A 15,321-nucleotide genomic window follows, 5' to 3' on the forward strand; every position below is an offset into this window, starting at 1 on the left:
ACAGCGTAACAAAAATTAACTTTTTGTCTGTCTCAAGAGCAAACTTATGTGTCTCCGAAGGATTTTGGGCCGCTGAATCCGAATCCGGGCTCAGATTTGCTCTAACACGTCACAATTTTGAGCTATACTTCAATTTATAGGGTAAAATATGTGATTTAGGGCTTTTTTGACTGCAAGCCATTAAGCAAGGAAATATTTTTTTAAGCAATCAAAAGGTTAAATGGTTAATTAACATCTAAATTAACGACTTATGCAAAATATTGCGTTTTACCAAATCGAATTTGATAGTTTTAAGCGATTTATGTTAGGTAATATATTTCCCATACAAGTCACCCTCCAAAAGTTGTATGCAAGTTTTCATACTAACATGAAATGCTTAAATCTATCAAATTTGATTAGGTAAAACGAAATATTTTGCATGAGTCGTTAATTTAGATGTTAATTGACCATTTAACCTTTTGATTGCTTAAAAAAAATATTTCCTTGCTTAATGGCTTGCAGTCAAAAAAGCCCAAAATCGCATATTTTGCCCTATAAATTGAGGTATAGCTCAAAATTGTGACGTTTGGAGCAAATCTGAGCCCGGATTCGGATTCAGCGGCTCAAAATCCTTCGGAGACACATAAGTTTGCTCTTGAGACAAAAACAATGTTGCGCTGTGTTTGTGACAGTCAAATGGTCTACTGGACTGCCTACATCCTTCTGCAACTTGTTTCATATATAACTATTTCAGCACTGCATATTTACAAGCTAAAATAGAATATGCAACACAAAAATACCTATTTTACCCATTTTTCATGAAGATCTTTTACACTGGTGCATTTTAAATGAAAAGTTTCCTCAATTTCAAAACTTTTTTACTGCTTTCGCTCCAATTCTCATAACGATATATGCATTCATTATGAAGTTATTCTAATAAATGTGAGACAGAACTATCATTTTTAACAATGGCTTTCTCTTGAGGACATAGAATGCATTGCAGTGTACCTCTTTGCACCATTGAGATAAAATCGATCAAAAATTTATACGAATATATCTTTGCATGATTGGGGGCTGTCCATAAACCACGTGGTCATTTTTTTGGGACTTTTGTTTGACATGAATCTGGAATGACGATTAGCATGACATTAGACTTTTTTTCATTGAATGGCTACCGTTAAACGGGATATCATTGATCAGCGCGGTAACACTGATTAAGGGGATTTTTTTTATCTGTATTAACGAGATTTTTAGCCCTAGGCTAGTTCATCTCGGGACCCACGCTTTACTTCCCTTCCGAAGGAAGAACTCACATTTTGTGAGTTTGTCGGGAGTGGGATTCGATCCCAGGTCCTCGGCGTGATAGTCAAGTGTTATAACCATCACACCAGGTCCGCTCCACCAAGGGGAATGACACTTCTTTGCTAACAGGAAAAAAACGGCATTTATCCGCCCCTGTCCGTCATGAATCGTATCTAACCGCTGCTTGGTTAGCGGCGGTTAGCGATGGATTGCAGCGGCTACATGTGGATTTACCCGGATAGGAAAAGAAGTGTCATCCCCCCTGACATTGATCGACTTGACCTACATAATGAAATGTTCAAACAAACAATTTCCAAGAAATTGTTTGTGCGCTCACGAATGGTATCTCGTAATTGAATAATTTTTTACTACTGAATGACAAAAATTCAAAAGAGTTTTATAAACAAAGATATTTTCTTGTATTTTTTGCATCGCAATGAGATACATTCTCAAACATGCATACTTGTCATGAATAGTAGATACAATGCGAGATTAGAAATAATTGTATTGGCTCCATATGACACCCTAGAGTTGAATTTCATTAACGAAACTTTTATGAAAGCGTGTCTTTTTCAATAAAACATACGATTTATTGAAGGCAGTATTTCATTTAGGAAATTGCATACTTTAAGGCGTTATTTGGGGCTTAGACTAGAATAACTTAAAATATACATAAGTTGTAAGAATTTTTAGAACATATTCGAAATTAGAGACTCCGACTTTAGTAAGTAAAGAGTGTTTTCGACACTTACAGTCAGGTCTTTTCTTCGGCGGCCGCGTAAATGAAAACTCCACAAAAAAAAAAATCATCGTCTTATTTTTGCATGATTCGTCGAGAAATGGTGAAACTTTTTTACGCGGTTTTTTTGAATTTTGAACTGAGTTTTTTTTTACGCGGTACGTATCCATCGCGTAAAAAAAACCTGACTGTATATGATCAATGTTACCCAAAAATCAACAAAATAAAAAAATAAATGTTATGTTGGTTCGACAGTGATGATAGCCCAAGTAACAGTTATACTTTTGCGGCAATCCTGAAGTAATTTCTAAGATAGAATAATAAACTTAGCAATAAAGCTCTTTGTTCTGCAATTCCGAGATAAAAAAGGCATAAAACATCCATAAGACTAATCTGGCCCACTCTTCAGGAGATCTTCAAAGCTGCTTTTGAAGACTGCTTTGAAACTAGTTGTATTAATGTATTTGCACTGATGATTGATTATAAGAACTTCATGAAACTTTAACAAGAATAGCTTGAGGCATGTTGATCTTTTGGCTGTCTTTCTCAAAAGTGTCAACAGTGCATAATAAATGAAATCTTTTACCTAAGCATTATGCAAATGCAAACAAGTTTTGTTTCATGGATGAAATGTTAATTGAAATGCGAATTAATTTTCATCAAATTGAAATGGCTAAAGCATTAAAGTTGCCTGACAGATCATTGATGACAGGGAATCAAAATTTTCCGTGCCCTACCCACTTTTTCGTTGATATGCCGCCCAAAACATACTAAAATAACAAAGCGCCCCAAACATAATATCAATCATTAATAGGGTAAGTGTACCAATTATGGCTATAGTACCAATTATTCGCCATAGTTGATTTTTACCCTTTAACGATATATATCAACAATAAAAAAAATGTGAATAACAGATCACGTTCACAAAAGAAACGGAAAATGATTTATTTCTACTATAATTTAAGCAAAATGTGGACTTTAAATGAGTGCAACCATTTAAAGTCCACATTTTGCTTAAATTATAGTAGAAATAAATCATTTTCCTAAAAATTTCGGCTTCCTTGCACCCTTTTTCGCCATGGTGTACCAATTATGGCAAATCCCATAAGAAATGCATGCAAATAGTGCGAAAAGGAACCGAAATTAAAAAATGTAACCATAACTGGTACAGGGTTCCTATCATTGGCACACGCTGTAATAAATACTAAAAGTAGTTTTGGCTCCGTTTTTATATTTTTCCTGTAAAGTATGGAAACTAAACTATCTTTCAACATATTGGTGACATTCGTTGGTCTTCTCGTTATTTTTGTACAAATAGTTTTCCTTAGGTAGTGCCATAATTGGTACAGGCACCCTATACGAAGACATACATTTCCTATAAAAACAAAAGGCTACGCCACTTTTTCAATTCTATCTAAACATGGCTGCCGTTCCAAGCGAACAAAACTCATGCATCCGCCACCAATTGTTATTACCTTTAATCCAAACCCCCTCAAGATAATGATGGAACCAAGTCACCTTGCATGAAAACTACAGCCTTTATTGAAGATTGTTTTTACTAGTTATGATCTTAAGGCAGATTTGTTCGTCTTAAATGAAACTTATTCGTTTTATTCAAGAGTAACAGCCTTTGACAATTGTTTGTTTACGTTTTGCTAAAAGAACACTAAGTTGAAAAGAGAGGCAGATCAAGTGCCAATGGAAACATAGTGGCAGGAATAAGTAGAAGATTTCGTTTCTCCCCTGACGATAATTGGTTAAGAAACTCTTGAAGTCATCATTCCCCTATAAAATGTGCAGAGATTTTTCAAACGTCATAAAAACAACTATACAGTACGACTCTTGCATAGTTGCATTCAGAAAAAAAAAGGTTTAATAGTTACTGAATTAAGAGTTTCATGGGAAGCTGAAGTATCCACTCCACACCGTTATTCCACCACCATCCGCCGCGGGTCCCTTTCCGTGCGAACTCTCTTTGTCTTGACGCTGGCGCTGGCTGCATTGAAGGTCATTACCACGAGAAGCCGTGAATTGCGCGCCAGGCATTAGCTTTCGCGAGCAAGGTATCATCGAAATAAATAGCTTGCGTACCCGAATGAGAGTGGAAAGTTCGCTTGAATAATTTCTCCAAACTTTCATTCGATCCCATGGGCGCCTGCCTGCCAATAGGTACCTTATACCTATCTACGTATACTTTTTTTGAAGGTGCTTGATCGGTTGCGTTCGCAAGTTGACGCGGTCCTAGGTACCTCTTGTTTGCGGAGTGGACTTGTGTTTTCTTTTTCGACTGGCCTCTGAGAATAGTACTTCTTGTCCAATGCATCTTTGAGATTCGTTTGTGTCAAGATATGTTCCACTTGACTTTGATCATTCAAGTAACTATTTGGAAGTGAGCAGGGAAGTGTCGTTGGCTGTCGACGTCGGTGGAGGAAATTAACTGAGTAGCGTTCACTGGCTGAAGTGCAGCGTACTTGGCGCAGCCGACAGACCATCGAAAAAAAGACGCCCTTACCTGTTTGTCATGAGGCAAACGATTTTTTTGTGGCTAACGTTCGGACAAGTTCTTTGGAAAGATGTTAATTAATCGAGACAATATTTTCTCAACGGAAATGAATGACTGTGAAAGTAAAGTGCGATGTACTTATAGGTTCTCAGAATATGTAAGGGTTGTTTCAGTTACATTAATCATGCTTATAGTTATGAAACAATAATTAAAACGATAGTGCTGTAATGACCGTATAGACCGCATGCATCTTCTTTTCACTTTTCTGAGAAATTTATTTTGTTATTCTCAAAAAGTAACAGACATTTCTCAACATGTAAAGTAAATCGTGTATTTTGGGCAGAGTGAGAACAGTGCTAGATAAAATATCGATTGTCTTTTTTGGACACCAAAGTTACTAAGACGCTGCTCTGACGTTAATTTAAATTGTGATTCTGGTGACAAAATCTTTACAAATGCAGTTTAAGCTCTAAAAATCACTATTTTTTTACCATGCATGCATTTTCACAGCCCCAGGTGATACATAATAATTTGGACAGGATCATTATCTCACGGTTTGGCCATAAGTACCGCAAACGGGGTAAATTTGGTAGTTTTTCAACAGATTTTCTTAACCCTCTAATACCCTTATTTTAAATTTTCATCTAAACATAATTTTCCGTCGTCTAAAATCGATTTAAACATGTTTTGAAAGATATTTTTTTCAATTCGCAATTTTGTAAATTTTGGTTTTTGATTATTCTAATTTTTATTTTTGAACATGTCTACACTTTTATATTTGGTATACCGATTTTTCAAAACGAAAACATTTTGAGATTGTTGTTAAAATTATTTTAATTTTTTTTAATGGATTTTTTTTATTTTCCGTGTAATTTTTAGGAAAATCATTTTATTATGGGTATTCACTAAACAGATTAAATTGCTGCGTAAGCCATGATTTTCTGCTTATTTGAAATGTTTCATGATTTTGCGAATGAAATAATCGAAGATTGCCTTGGTGATTGCGACGTTTAATCAGTTTAATCAGTTTACGCCGTTAAGTGAATCCCCCTATTGTGTTTTCAACTCCCTTAACCTCTTTTACTATAATGAAATGAATGGGGGAAAATTTTAAACACGTTTATCTGAAAGGTGACCGAAACATCAATTTTCCATGATTTAAAAAAAAAATTAATACGCTTTAAAAGACACTATTTTGGAACATACAGAACCGTCCTAAATATCAGCTAAAAATATAAAAAAACGTATTCTCCAGGCAAGAAAAAATACGAAAAAACTCAAACTATACCCCGTCTAAAGGCGGGGTTGGGTATTAGATGGTTTATATTCTTCCATGCATTTTCCTTAGTTTCTGGATGAATGCTAAGCGATAAAGATGCCTAATCATATATATAAAATCCCAGAGTTGTCTGTCCTTCCGTCACGCTTTGAAATGTTGCATCGAAATGTTTCACAGAATGAAAGCTACAAAAATCATTGCTCTGTAGCATTGTACCTGTGTTATGGCGTCGTTGCATTGATGCATAATTACATTGGTACATCGTTGCATAGATGCATCGTTTCATTTGTGCATCGTTACATAGGTGCATCGTAACATTGTCGCATCATTGTATTGGTGCATCATTGCAATGGTGCATCGTTGCATTGGTGCATCGATGAATTGATGCACCATTGCATTGATGCATCGTTGCATTGATGCATCGTTACATTGCATGCCTTAGAAGTTTCTAGAGTTTCCTTTCCATTATATAGATCAGAACCCTACAACAGTTATTTACAGTCAAAAAGGTGGATGCTTGGAAGTATAACCTTCTGGCGCTTCTCAATGAGATGCCCAATGCTGTGAAATATTTCACATATGCATCATACATATAAAATCCCAGCGTTGTATGTCTGTCTGTCCATAACGCTTTGCATTGTTTCATTATAGTTGAAGCACTTCAGAAATAATAAGAAGAAAAACTTTTCGGAATGATCTGGAACATCAGTATTCTGAAAATTCCAAGAACATTCTGGAAGTTACTGAAAGCTCCGGAAGAAATGAAGAAGGTTCTGGAATGTTCCGGAGTATTGAATTTCTTAAATGTTCCAGACCTTCTAGAAGTTTCTGGACGCTCTAGAAAGAAGATGCAATATTATGAAACATCTTCTTCTTATTTTTGGCATATCGTCCCAATTGGAACAAAGCATGCTTCTCAGAATTTTGTGGAAATTGCTAAAAGTTTCAGAAAAAAAGAAGAACGTTCTGGAATGTTCTGAAACTACTTTAATTTTCGAGGACTTTCCGGAAGTCTCTGGAAGTTCTCGCACCCTCAGCATAATTTTGCTAAATACCCGCGAGTTTACTGCTCGGCTGTATGCGCTCCGAACATTCATTCACGGTGGCTGAAATTAAATGAAAAATTCGCAGTTCTTGATAAGCTTTCTTACCATTTCAGGGATTGGAACTCTGTAACAGTATACTTTCTGGCGTTTTTCATTTCTGAATACATATGTACCATCACACCTTCTGGCGCTTCTGATGAGTCTATTGCTGAAAGAAATGTTTCGCATTCTCTAATGCAGGAAATACCAAAAATGTTCGTGAATTTTCGATAAATAATGGAATATACATATATTCTTATTTAAAAAAAAATATGAACATCCCTGAGAGAATCAGGAGATGAAATCGAAGACTCATGAACATTCTCTTACATTCTTCGTAGGAATGAAACCAATAACATACATGTTCGAGTATTTTTCAAAAATTATAGAATATTTAAAAACTTTCTGATTAGAATTCGGAGAAGTTTTTGGAGCCTTACATGGCAAAGAGATTTAGTAGTAGGAAATTCTAGAACACTTCAGAGGAACAAATATGGTTTCTGAATGAAGTTGTAGATAAGCAAAAAATGCATACAAACATTTTTAAGCCATCGACACAATTCTCGGGATTGTGAAAACGTGGCTAGCCACGTCGGGTCAGCTAGTGCTTCTATATTCTCTCTGATTTCTCATTGCATACAACTGCATACAACACATATAAATTAAATGAGTTGTTGTATTTTGCTGTGAAGTGTATGTCCTCTTGCATATTTCCATTAATTGAAGGTTTTTAAGGCGCATTCTGCATTTTCTGTAATTTTGACGGAAATAGTTAATTCTTAGACATCTTTTCAACGTGGGTCAATAGAATGGAGTCTGGTTGACCACTCAAAAGATATTTCGATTACTTTAACGTTGTAAAGCTCTTTGTATCAAGATATAGAGCAACTCGCATGTTCAAGTTCATACATATCCATATTATATTTTACATCCTATATTGTTAACCGTACGGCAAATCCTCCAGAAATTTCGTGAATAGCAGGTCCCAACGTATCAACTGATCATCGACTTTAAGGCGGCAGATGACAGTATCGACCGCACAGAGCTTATGGAAAATCATGGAAGTTAATGGCTTTCCTTGAAAGCAAGACCGATCAAAGTAACGATGGACGATGTACAAAACTGAGTAAGGGTTTTGGGTGTACTACCCGGTTCATTCAAACCTCACCGGGGACTGTGACATGGTGATGAACTCTGATGCCTACTCTTCCACATTTCTCCGGAAGGTGTAATGCGACGATCCGGGCTCAACAATCGGGGTACGATTTTCACAAAATCCCGTCAATTTGTGTGCATTGTAAACGACACGGACATTTCTAGATTGAGTTTAAATAAGGGCGAAAGTAACATGAGAGAGTTCTCTTCATCGACTCTCTTTTCTGCAAATTAAAGTGACAAGATGCAACTTCAGATGAACTTTTTTACACTTAGACGCTAGAAAATTATTTTCGCCAGAACATTTGGAACGTTGGCCGACCTAAACACCCGCCTGAAATGCGAAGCAGCAAAGGTCGGTCTGGTGGTGAATACCTCAAAAGCAAAGTACATGCAGGTAGGTGGAACCAAACGCGACTGGGTTCGTCTATAGGTAGTAATGTCATGATAGACGGAGATACCTTCGAGGTGGCAGAGGAATTTGTCTATCTTGAATCCTTACTACCCGCTGACAGCAACGTGAGTCGTGAAATTAAAAAGTGCATCATTAATGGAATTTGTGCCTACTGCGAGCTCCAGAAGAAGCTGCGGTCTAAAACATCTATCCACCCCGCACCAAATGCACCATGTTCAAAACGCTAATAAGACCGGTGATCCCCTACGGACACGTTACATAGGCCATGCTCGAGGAGGACATGCAAGCGAAATTAGAGCGACGTGTGCTAAGGAATATCTTTGGTAGTGTGCAGGAGAACAGTGTTTGGCGGAGGATGAACCACGAGCTCGCTGTACTCTGCGCAAACCCAGCGTCCAGAAGGTGGCCTGAGCCGGTTTTTTTTAATCTGTATTAACGAGATTTTTAGCCCTAGGCTAGTTCATCTCGGGAACCACGCTCTTCTTCCCTTCCGAAGGAAGAACTCACATTTTGCGAGTTTGTCGAGAGTGGGATTCGATCCCAGGTCCTCGGCGTGGTAGTCAAGTTTTCTAACCTTCATACCAGTCCGCTCCGCCTAAGCCGGTTGGATACGGTGGACAGGGAAGTTGCAAGAATGCCAAGCAACAACCCTGCAAAGTTGGTGTTCGCTACTGATCCGGCTGGCACAAGAAGGCGTTGAGCGCAGATGGGCGGACTAGATGGAGCGTGATCTGGCGGGATTAGGCGCGACCGAAGATGAAGAGCAGCAGCCACAATCCGAGTTTTGTGGTGTACTATTATTCATTATGCCTTATCTCAAATGTAATGTTGAGCAAATAAATGTATGATTGTACATATGTATGTCAGGCCCGTGCACAGAAAAAATGTGGTTTTATATATTACACAGCGAAACAAAAAATAACTATTGGTCTGTCTCAACAACAAACGACAGATTTTGGGCCGCTGAATCCGAATCCGGACTTAGTTTTGCTCGAGCACGTTGCAATTTTAAGCTATACCGTAATCCGGGGTCAAATTGATCACTTTAAAACAACTTTTGTGGATAACATCAGTGCCAATTCAAATATTTCCAAAAGAATGTCTGTAAATCCAGTACCCAGTGGATCTCCATGGAACCATGTGACGGAATTTTGTTCAACAAATTTAAACTTTAAGTTAAATAACTCCAAATATCAAAAAATTGGAAATGCCACTTTGGGGCGAAATTGATCAGTACACAATTAAGCATCGGTTGGAAAGGAAAATTTCCTTCTCCGCTTAATTTTGCTCTTCTAAAACCGAATAACGCGTTTAAAATCTTACAACTAGTGAATTTAATACTTAAAATGTAAAATTAAATTTAGAAATTTCCCCTTAAACGCCTAAAGGTAGGCAATTTAATTTGAAATAAGTGATTTTTAGCGCAATAAATGACTATTTCATCATAAAATGAACTTTTTTATAACTATTTCATGTTCTGATTAGCTTCATAACTTCCTAACCAAGGTTCCACAAAAATGTTAAAACAGAGAATTTACGGAAAGTCCTATTAGCAATCAATTGTTTAGTAGCAATAATTTCAGTTAAATGAGAAATACATTTCAAATTCCTTAAAAAATAAGGCAAAACTAACTTTTTTCTAAAAAATAAAAGTCTACACTCATCTATAGACAGTAACTAACCAGATGACGTAAAAAGTTTAAGATCATTACGACGTTTAAGAGTTCCTAGTATGCAATTACAATGTAGTACCCGAATGATCAATTTCACCCCGCTGATCAATTTGACCCCGGTTTACGGTACCTCTTTTTGTAGGGTAGAATGTACGATTTTGGGCTTTTTTGACTGCAAGTTATTAACCTTCCAGGACACGCGCCATCAAGCAACCGAAACTGCACCACGTTCGCGCTGTATACGACGAGCGAGGTTTTTTGATAGTGTTGTACTTTTTACAAAAGCGCGCGTGCTGAAGGGTTAAGCATGGAAATATTTTTTTCAAGCAATCAAAAGGTAAATTGGTCAATTAACATGTACATTAACGACTCATGCAAAACATATCGTTTTACCAAATCAAATTTGATAGTTTCAAGCGATTTATGTTAGGTACGATATTACACCCTCCAAAAGTTGCATGCATGTTTACTTACTAATATAAAATTCTAAAAAAAATATATCTATTGGGCTGTCCCAAAAAAAATCCATGTTCGAAAAGTCAAGGTGCTCAACCAATAAATGAAAGCTATACATATTTGAAGCATTTTTGTAGAACATTTCAATTTTCTAGTTTGAGCGATTTATGTTAGGTTCTGTATTACATAAAATTCTACAATCTATCAAATTTGATATGGTAAAACTAAATTGTTTGCATGAGTCGTTAATTTAGATGTTAATTGACCAATTTACCTTTTGATTGCTTAAAAAAATATATCCATGGTCTGCAATAAAAAAGCCCAAAATAGCATATTTTGCCCTATAAATGGAGATACATATAGCTAAAAATTGTGACGTGCTGGAGCAAATCAGAGCCCGGATTCGGATTCAGTGGCCAAACATCTGTCAGAGACACATAAGTTTGTTCTTTAGACAAAAAAATGTTGTGCTGTGTTATTTAAATTGTTAACTTGTTTTATTAATTTAACTTTCCTCTAATTGTATCAACAATTCAATTGATTTTGTATCAAATCAATGTTTCGTATCAATGCAATGACTTGGCATATACTGAGCATTTCCATTTAAATTCGATGATCGAACTTGCTCTTGTATTTTTTTTTATTTATCCATAATTTTGCATAATAATTATTTCTCACGATCAAAGGTCATTTTGACTCGAGCCTCACTTTTGAGAATGGCCTTAGCTAAAAATCAATGAGAATTTTCTAAAATATATATTTTAGAAACAGTTTGTCCAATTGCCAATTGTCTTGCCGTTTCTCAGATATTTTTTGTAAATTTTCGGTAATGTTTTGCTTTGATCCTTCTCAAAAGTAACACTAGAGTCAAAATGGCCAACTGATGACGGAAATCGTTCGTTTTTTTTTAAGAAAACTGCTTATGAAAAATTTGTGATAAATAAAATGGCCAACTGATGATGCAAATCGTTTGTTTTTTTTTTTAAGAAAATTGCTTATGAAAAATTTGAGATAAATAAACAAAAAATCTGTGGATTGTGACTTTGTTCGTAAACGCAGATATGTATTGAAAACCTTTCGCAATATATTGAAAACTAGACTTCCTGTATTAACACCACTCAATGGATACAACAATTATTTGAGAATGGCCATCAAAGTTTGATGAACAAAATAATTTCGAAAAGCAGGCCAACCTATTTTTTCGTAAATTAAATTAATAACACAATTTTGATGAGCGTCACGTCCTTAATGCAAGAACAACTGAATTGAGCATGAGTTGCGCAAATGTGACACACATAGTCGATAATTGACTCATGCGTATACTTTGCTCTGGTTGAAAATATGTCACGTGTGACAAATTCATCGACCATATCTAATATCTATGGAAACGATAATCGCTTTGTGTTTCGCATTATCACTCAAATTTGGTTCAACATAAGCTTTCTCTGCGAATATCATTGTAACATTGGGAAAACGTGTACGTTTGGAAAAAATCTACACTCTCAAAACTATTTGTTTTCACTAAGATTGCTACTAGGGCTTCTATGAGTTTCTTTACTCATCACCAGTTACTGCTACGAGAAAATAGACTTTTGTGGTAAGTAGGTTACAGTGTATGCCAAATATATCCAATATTGTATCGTTTTCGAGTCAGACGTCTCAGTTATTGATTGATTCAGAAGCACATATCTGCAGAACCAAATTATGATTCGAGAAAAGTTGATCGTTCAATACCAGCTACCAGCAGGTAATCAATCGATCAATTGTTCAGCAATGAAGCACACGTGGTGCGACTAACATAACGATTTTATTAAAAAAAAGTCTGGTAGTTATAAAAAATAGGTCAGAACTCCAGCTTATCCACAAGAAAGTTTAAATTTCTGTAACATTGTAATGCGTTTCTCAATCATGTATTATAAAGATAATTGCGACAATATTCAAAAGCTACATGTATGAATACAGCCATAATTGAATGAGCATTTTAAAATATATTGAATTTTTGACCGTTTGTTTTAGCACATTTTTTATAAAGTTACGATAAAATAGTAAAGCTTAATGATTTATTTGTCTACAAGTTGAAGTTTGACATGCGTTTTGCGTTCTATACGCCAAAAACCGATTTTCGATTCATTTGCCACAATGAAAGTTCATTGCATTGGTAGTTTGCCAACGAGGTTTTGTTTTAAAACCCCTAATTCAAATATCTTCGAACAAAAAAAATAAACAAATTAAAATAGTGAGTGTTCATAAATACCAAATGGGTTCATCAGTTAAAACAGAAGTTGTGATAATCAAAGCAGAAAATAAAATTGTTATGAGGTGACAATAAATCATCAGAATGCAGATAAATTGAAATAAAAGCACAAACTTTATTTCAAATATTTCTAAATTGTTTTCATTAAACACATATAATGTATCGGAAGTTCCTGATTAAACGAAAGATTGGGTCAATAGGAAAACACAAAAATACACACGAAAGGTTTATAGGTCAAGCCACAATGGTAAGGTTTCTCATAAAATCGAATTAAATCGTCAAGGTTGTTCCACATCATACCGGTCATAAAAACTATCATGAGCTGGATCACATAAAAAATATATAAAGATAATCAATTCATAACTGATTTGAAATGCATACAATATGGCCTCATCTCGTTTGCGCCGATGATATCTGGAGCACACAAAAATCCCATACGTGAAAATCGCTTTCAACGGGAATCGGACCCGTTATCCGTTACAAACCAGAAATTTCATACAGATAATTTGTGCTCCTTTTACCGTTACCGAGACAGCAGCCCCCAAGTTGGGTTGAATCCGTCCCTCAATGGCATCCCAGTAGCCATTGATTATCAGCCACAATACGCCAACTATGACCCTTGCAGTGTTTTACAATCGCTTGTACTCCCCATCCCATGCATTCATGAGGGCATTTCTAATCTACAGTTATACTCCGGGAGGGCATCTCTTGTGACACAGTTTCGCGCTGGAGAGATACCATTCACCAACACACATGCTGCAATATGGATACATCGTTCGCGCCAACAATAGAGAGGTAGATCGCGAGAGGTCGAGATGAGATTTCCGATGTCCCGTTTCCGTTATGGTTCATTTGTGAAATCAGCATCTTTGAGTTTTTTTTTTTCTGTTTTCTGCACACTGTTCAAGGCGCTGACACTAATTGGCATAAAGCATGTTCTCCCCCAAACTCTTATCACCACTGTCTTATGATTCCGATTACACACTGTATATCCGATTGAGATCATGAGCAAAAACACATACCTTCAACTTTCGTAAATGTGTTTCCGATCTTTTTTTTATCCAATCACTATTCACAATTCACCGCAAATTCTTGCTGGTTGTCTTTCTTGTAACCCGTTCTTCGATGCGAAAAACTAATGCCTTTGCAATTTTCTTCAGCAGCAACAGCAGCAGCAGCACTGTTTCACCCGTTAGTTTTCTTTTCACCAGGCCTACTGCCTGTGGAATCCGTAACGGTATTTGATGTAAATTGATCTTCCCGCAAGCAGCGCGCCTTCGCGGATGATGAACAGTTCTCTGTCACTGGATATAATTAACGATTAACGTCATACACAATGGGTTCTTCGCACAGCAACCAGATCAGGAGATTATCGTAAAACGTTTATCCTTTCGAAACGGTGTCACCGAAGCACATATGAAAAAAAAAGTGTAACAAAGAAGCAACAGTACATTTAACGCACCACCAGCGCTGAAACTGAGATAAGCAAGTAAGCGGTGAAAGAAACGAAAATTGATGCTAACGCTCCGGTTGCATCATGGACAATGACTTTGCGGCTGATGTTCGCAAGGCTTTTTATGGCCTTCCTGAAGATGTAGTTCTTGTAAAACATAGCAGTATATGCTGCGCTGCTGCCTTCGAAACTCTCTTTTCCTCTTCTCGTTGGTGAATCAATAACGATCGTATAGAGCCAGAGCTCCCGCCGGAGTCGCCAGTTCGAGAGAGTTATTGAAGAGAAAGAGCGAATTATTCAAAGCAAAACCTCAATGAAAGAGGAAAGTAAAGAGGAAAAGCGAGAATTAGTTTACGGTAATGTGGTACACAATCCCGCGGCCTTATGTTTTCTATTCAACCACCACAACCAGTAATGCGGTGGAGGCATTAAATGCTCTGGCATGCTGGGTTATACCAATTACACTAAGCTAGATTCATTTACAATGATTGTGAAGAGTTACACATCTGCCCAGAAAATGCGCTGGAACACTTCATGGGAATTTTTGTCAAACTAAATATGCAATCCGTTAATTCAGCCAATTCTGGTGCACACGAGACACGCCGTTTCCGAACCAGGTCTAATCCGAAACGATCGTCATTCATAAAGCGATACGATGTTTCGCATAACTGGAGTACTCATATCCTGGAACAACGATTTCGGTGCGATTGTTTGCTCTCGTTCTACCCACCAATATGTGCATGCCCCTAATTCAAGCATATTAGTGCACACACGTGTACCGTTACGTAAATTGAAGTAAACAAATCGTTTTTCTCTACTTCTGCGGCATAATTTTCCAAATTAAGTTTGACATTCACATCACTCTATGCTTGACAGATTTTATCTGCTTGGGGTACCTTCTTGTCTAATGCACCGTAATGCTTGCGCGTCGGTTAATGTTTGCAGAGTAACGTTTCTTTCCAATTAGGTAGGTTTCAACCTAATCATATTTGGCTCAATTTTTCACACTCAGAACATTTCGGGGTAAC

At 36.7% G+C, this 15,321-nt stretch overlaps 1 protein-coding gene across 1 annotated transcript in view; it reads right to left on the reverse strand.

Moving 5' to 3' along the window:
- Nucleotides 1–14,402, reverse strand: part of LOC109416616 (uncharacterized) — a 93,738-nt gene extending 79,336 nt beyond the window's left edge. Inside the window, exon 1 of the mRNA XM_062858670.1 lies at nucleotides 13,863–14,402. The gene's annotated coding sequence lies outside the window, so the exon portion shown is untranslated. The remainder of the gene's footprint in view (nucleotides 1–13,862) is intronic.
- Nucleotides 14,403–15,321: the final 919 nt, after the last annotated feature.

This window comes from Aedes albopictus, chromosome 3 (assembly GCF_035046485.1).
Source record: "Aedes albopictus strain Foshan chromosome 3, AalbF5, whole genome shotgun sequence".
NCBI classification, from domain to species: Eukaryota; Metazoa; Arthropoda; class Insecta; order Diptera; family Culicidae; genus Aedes; species Aedes albopictus.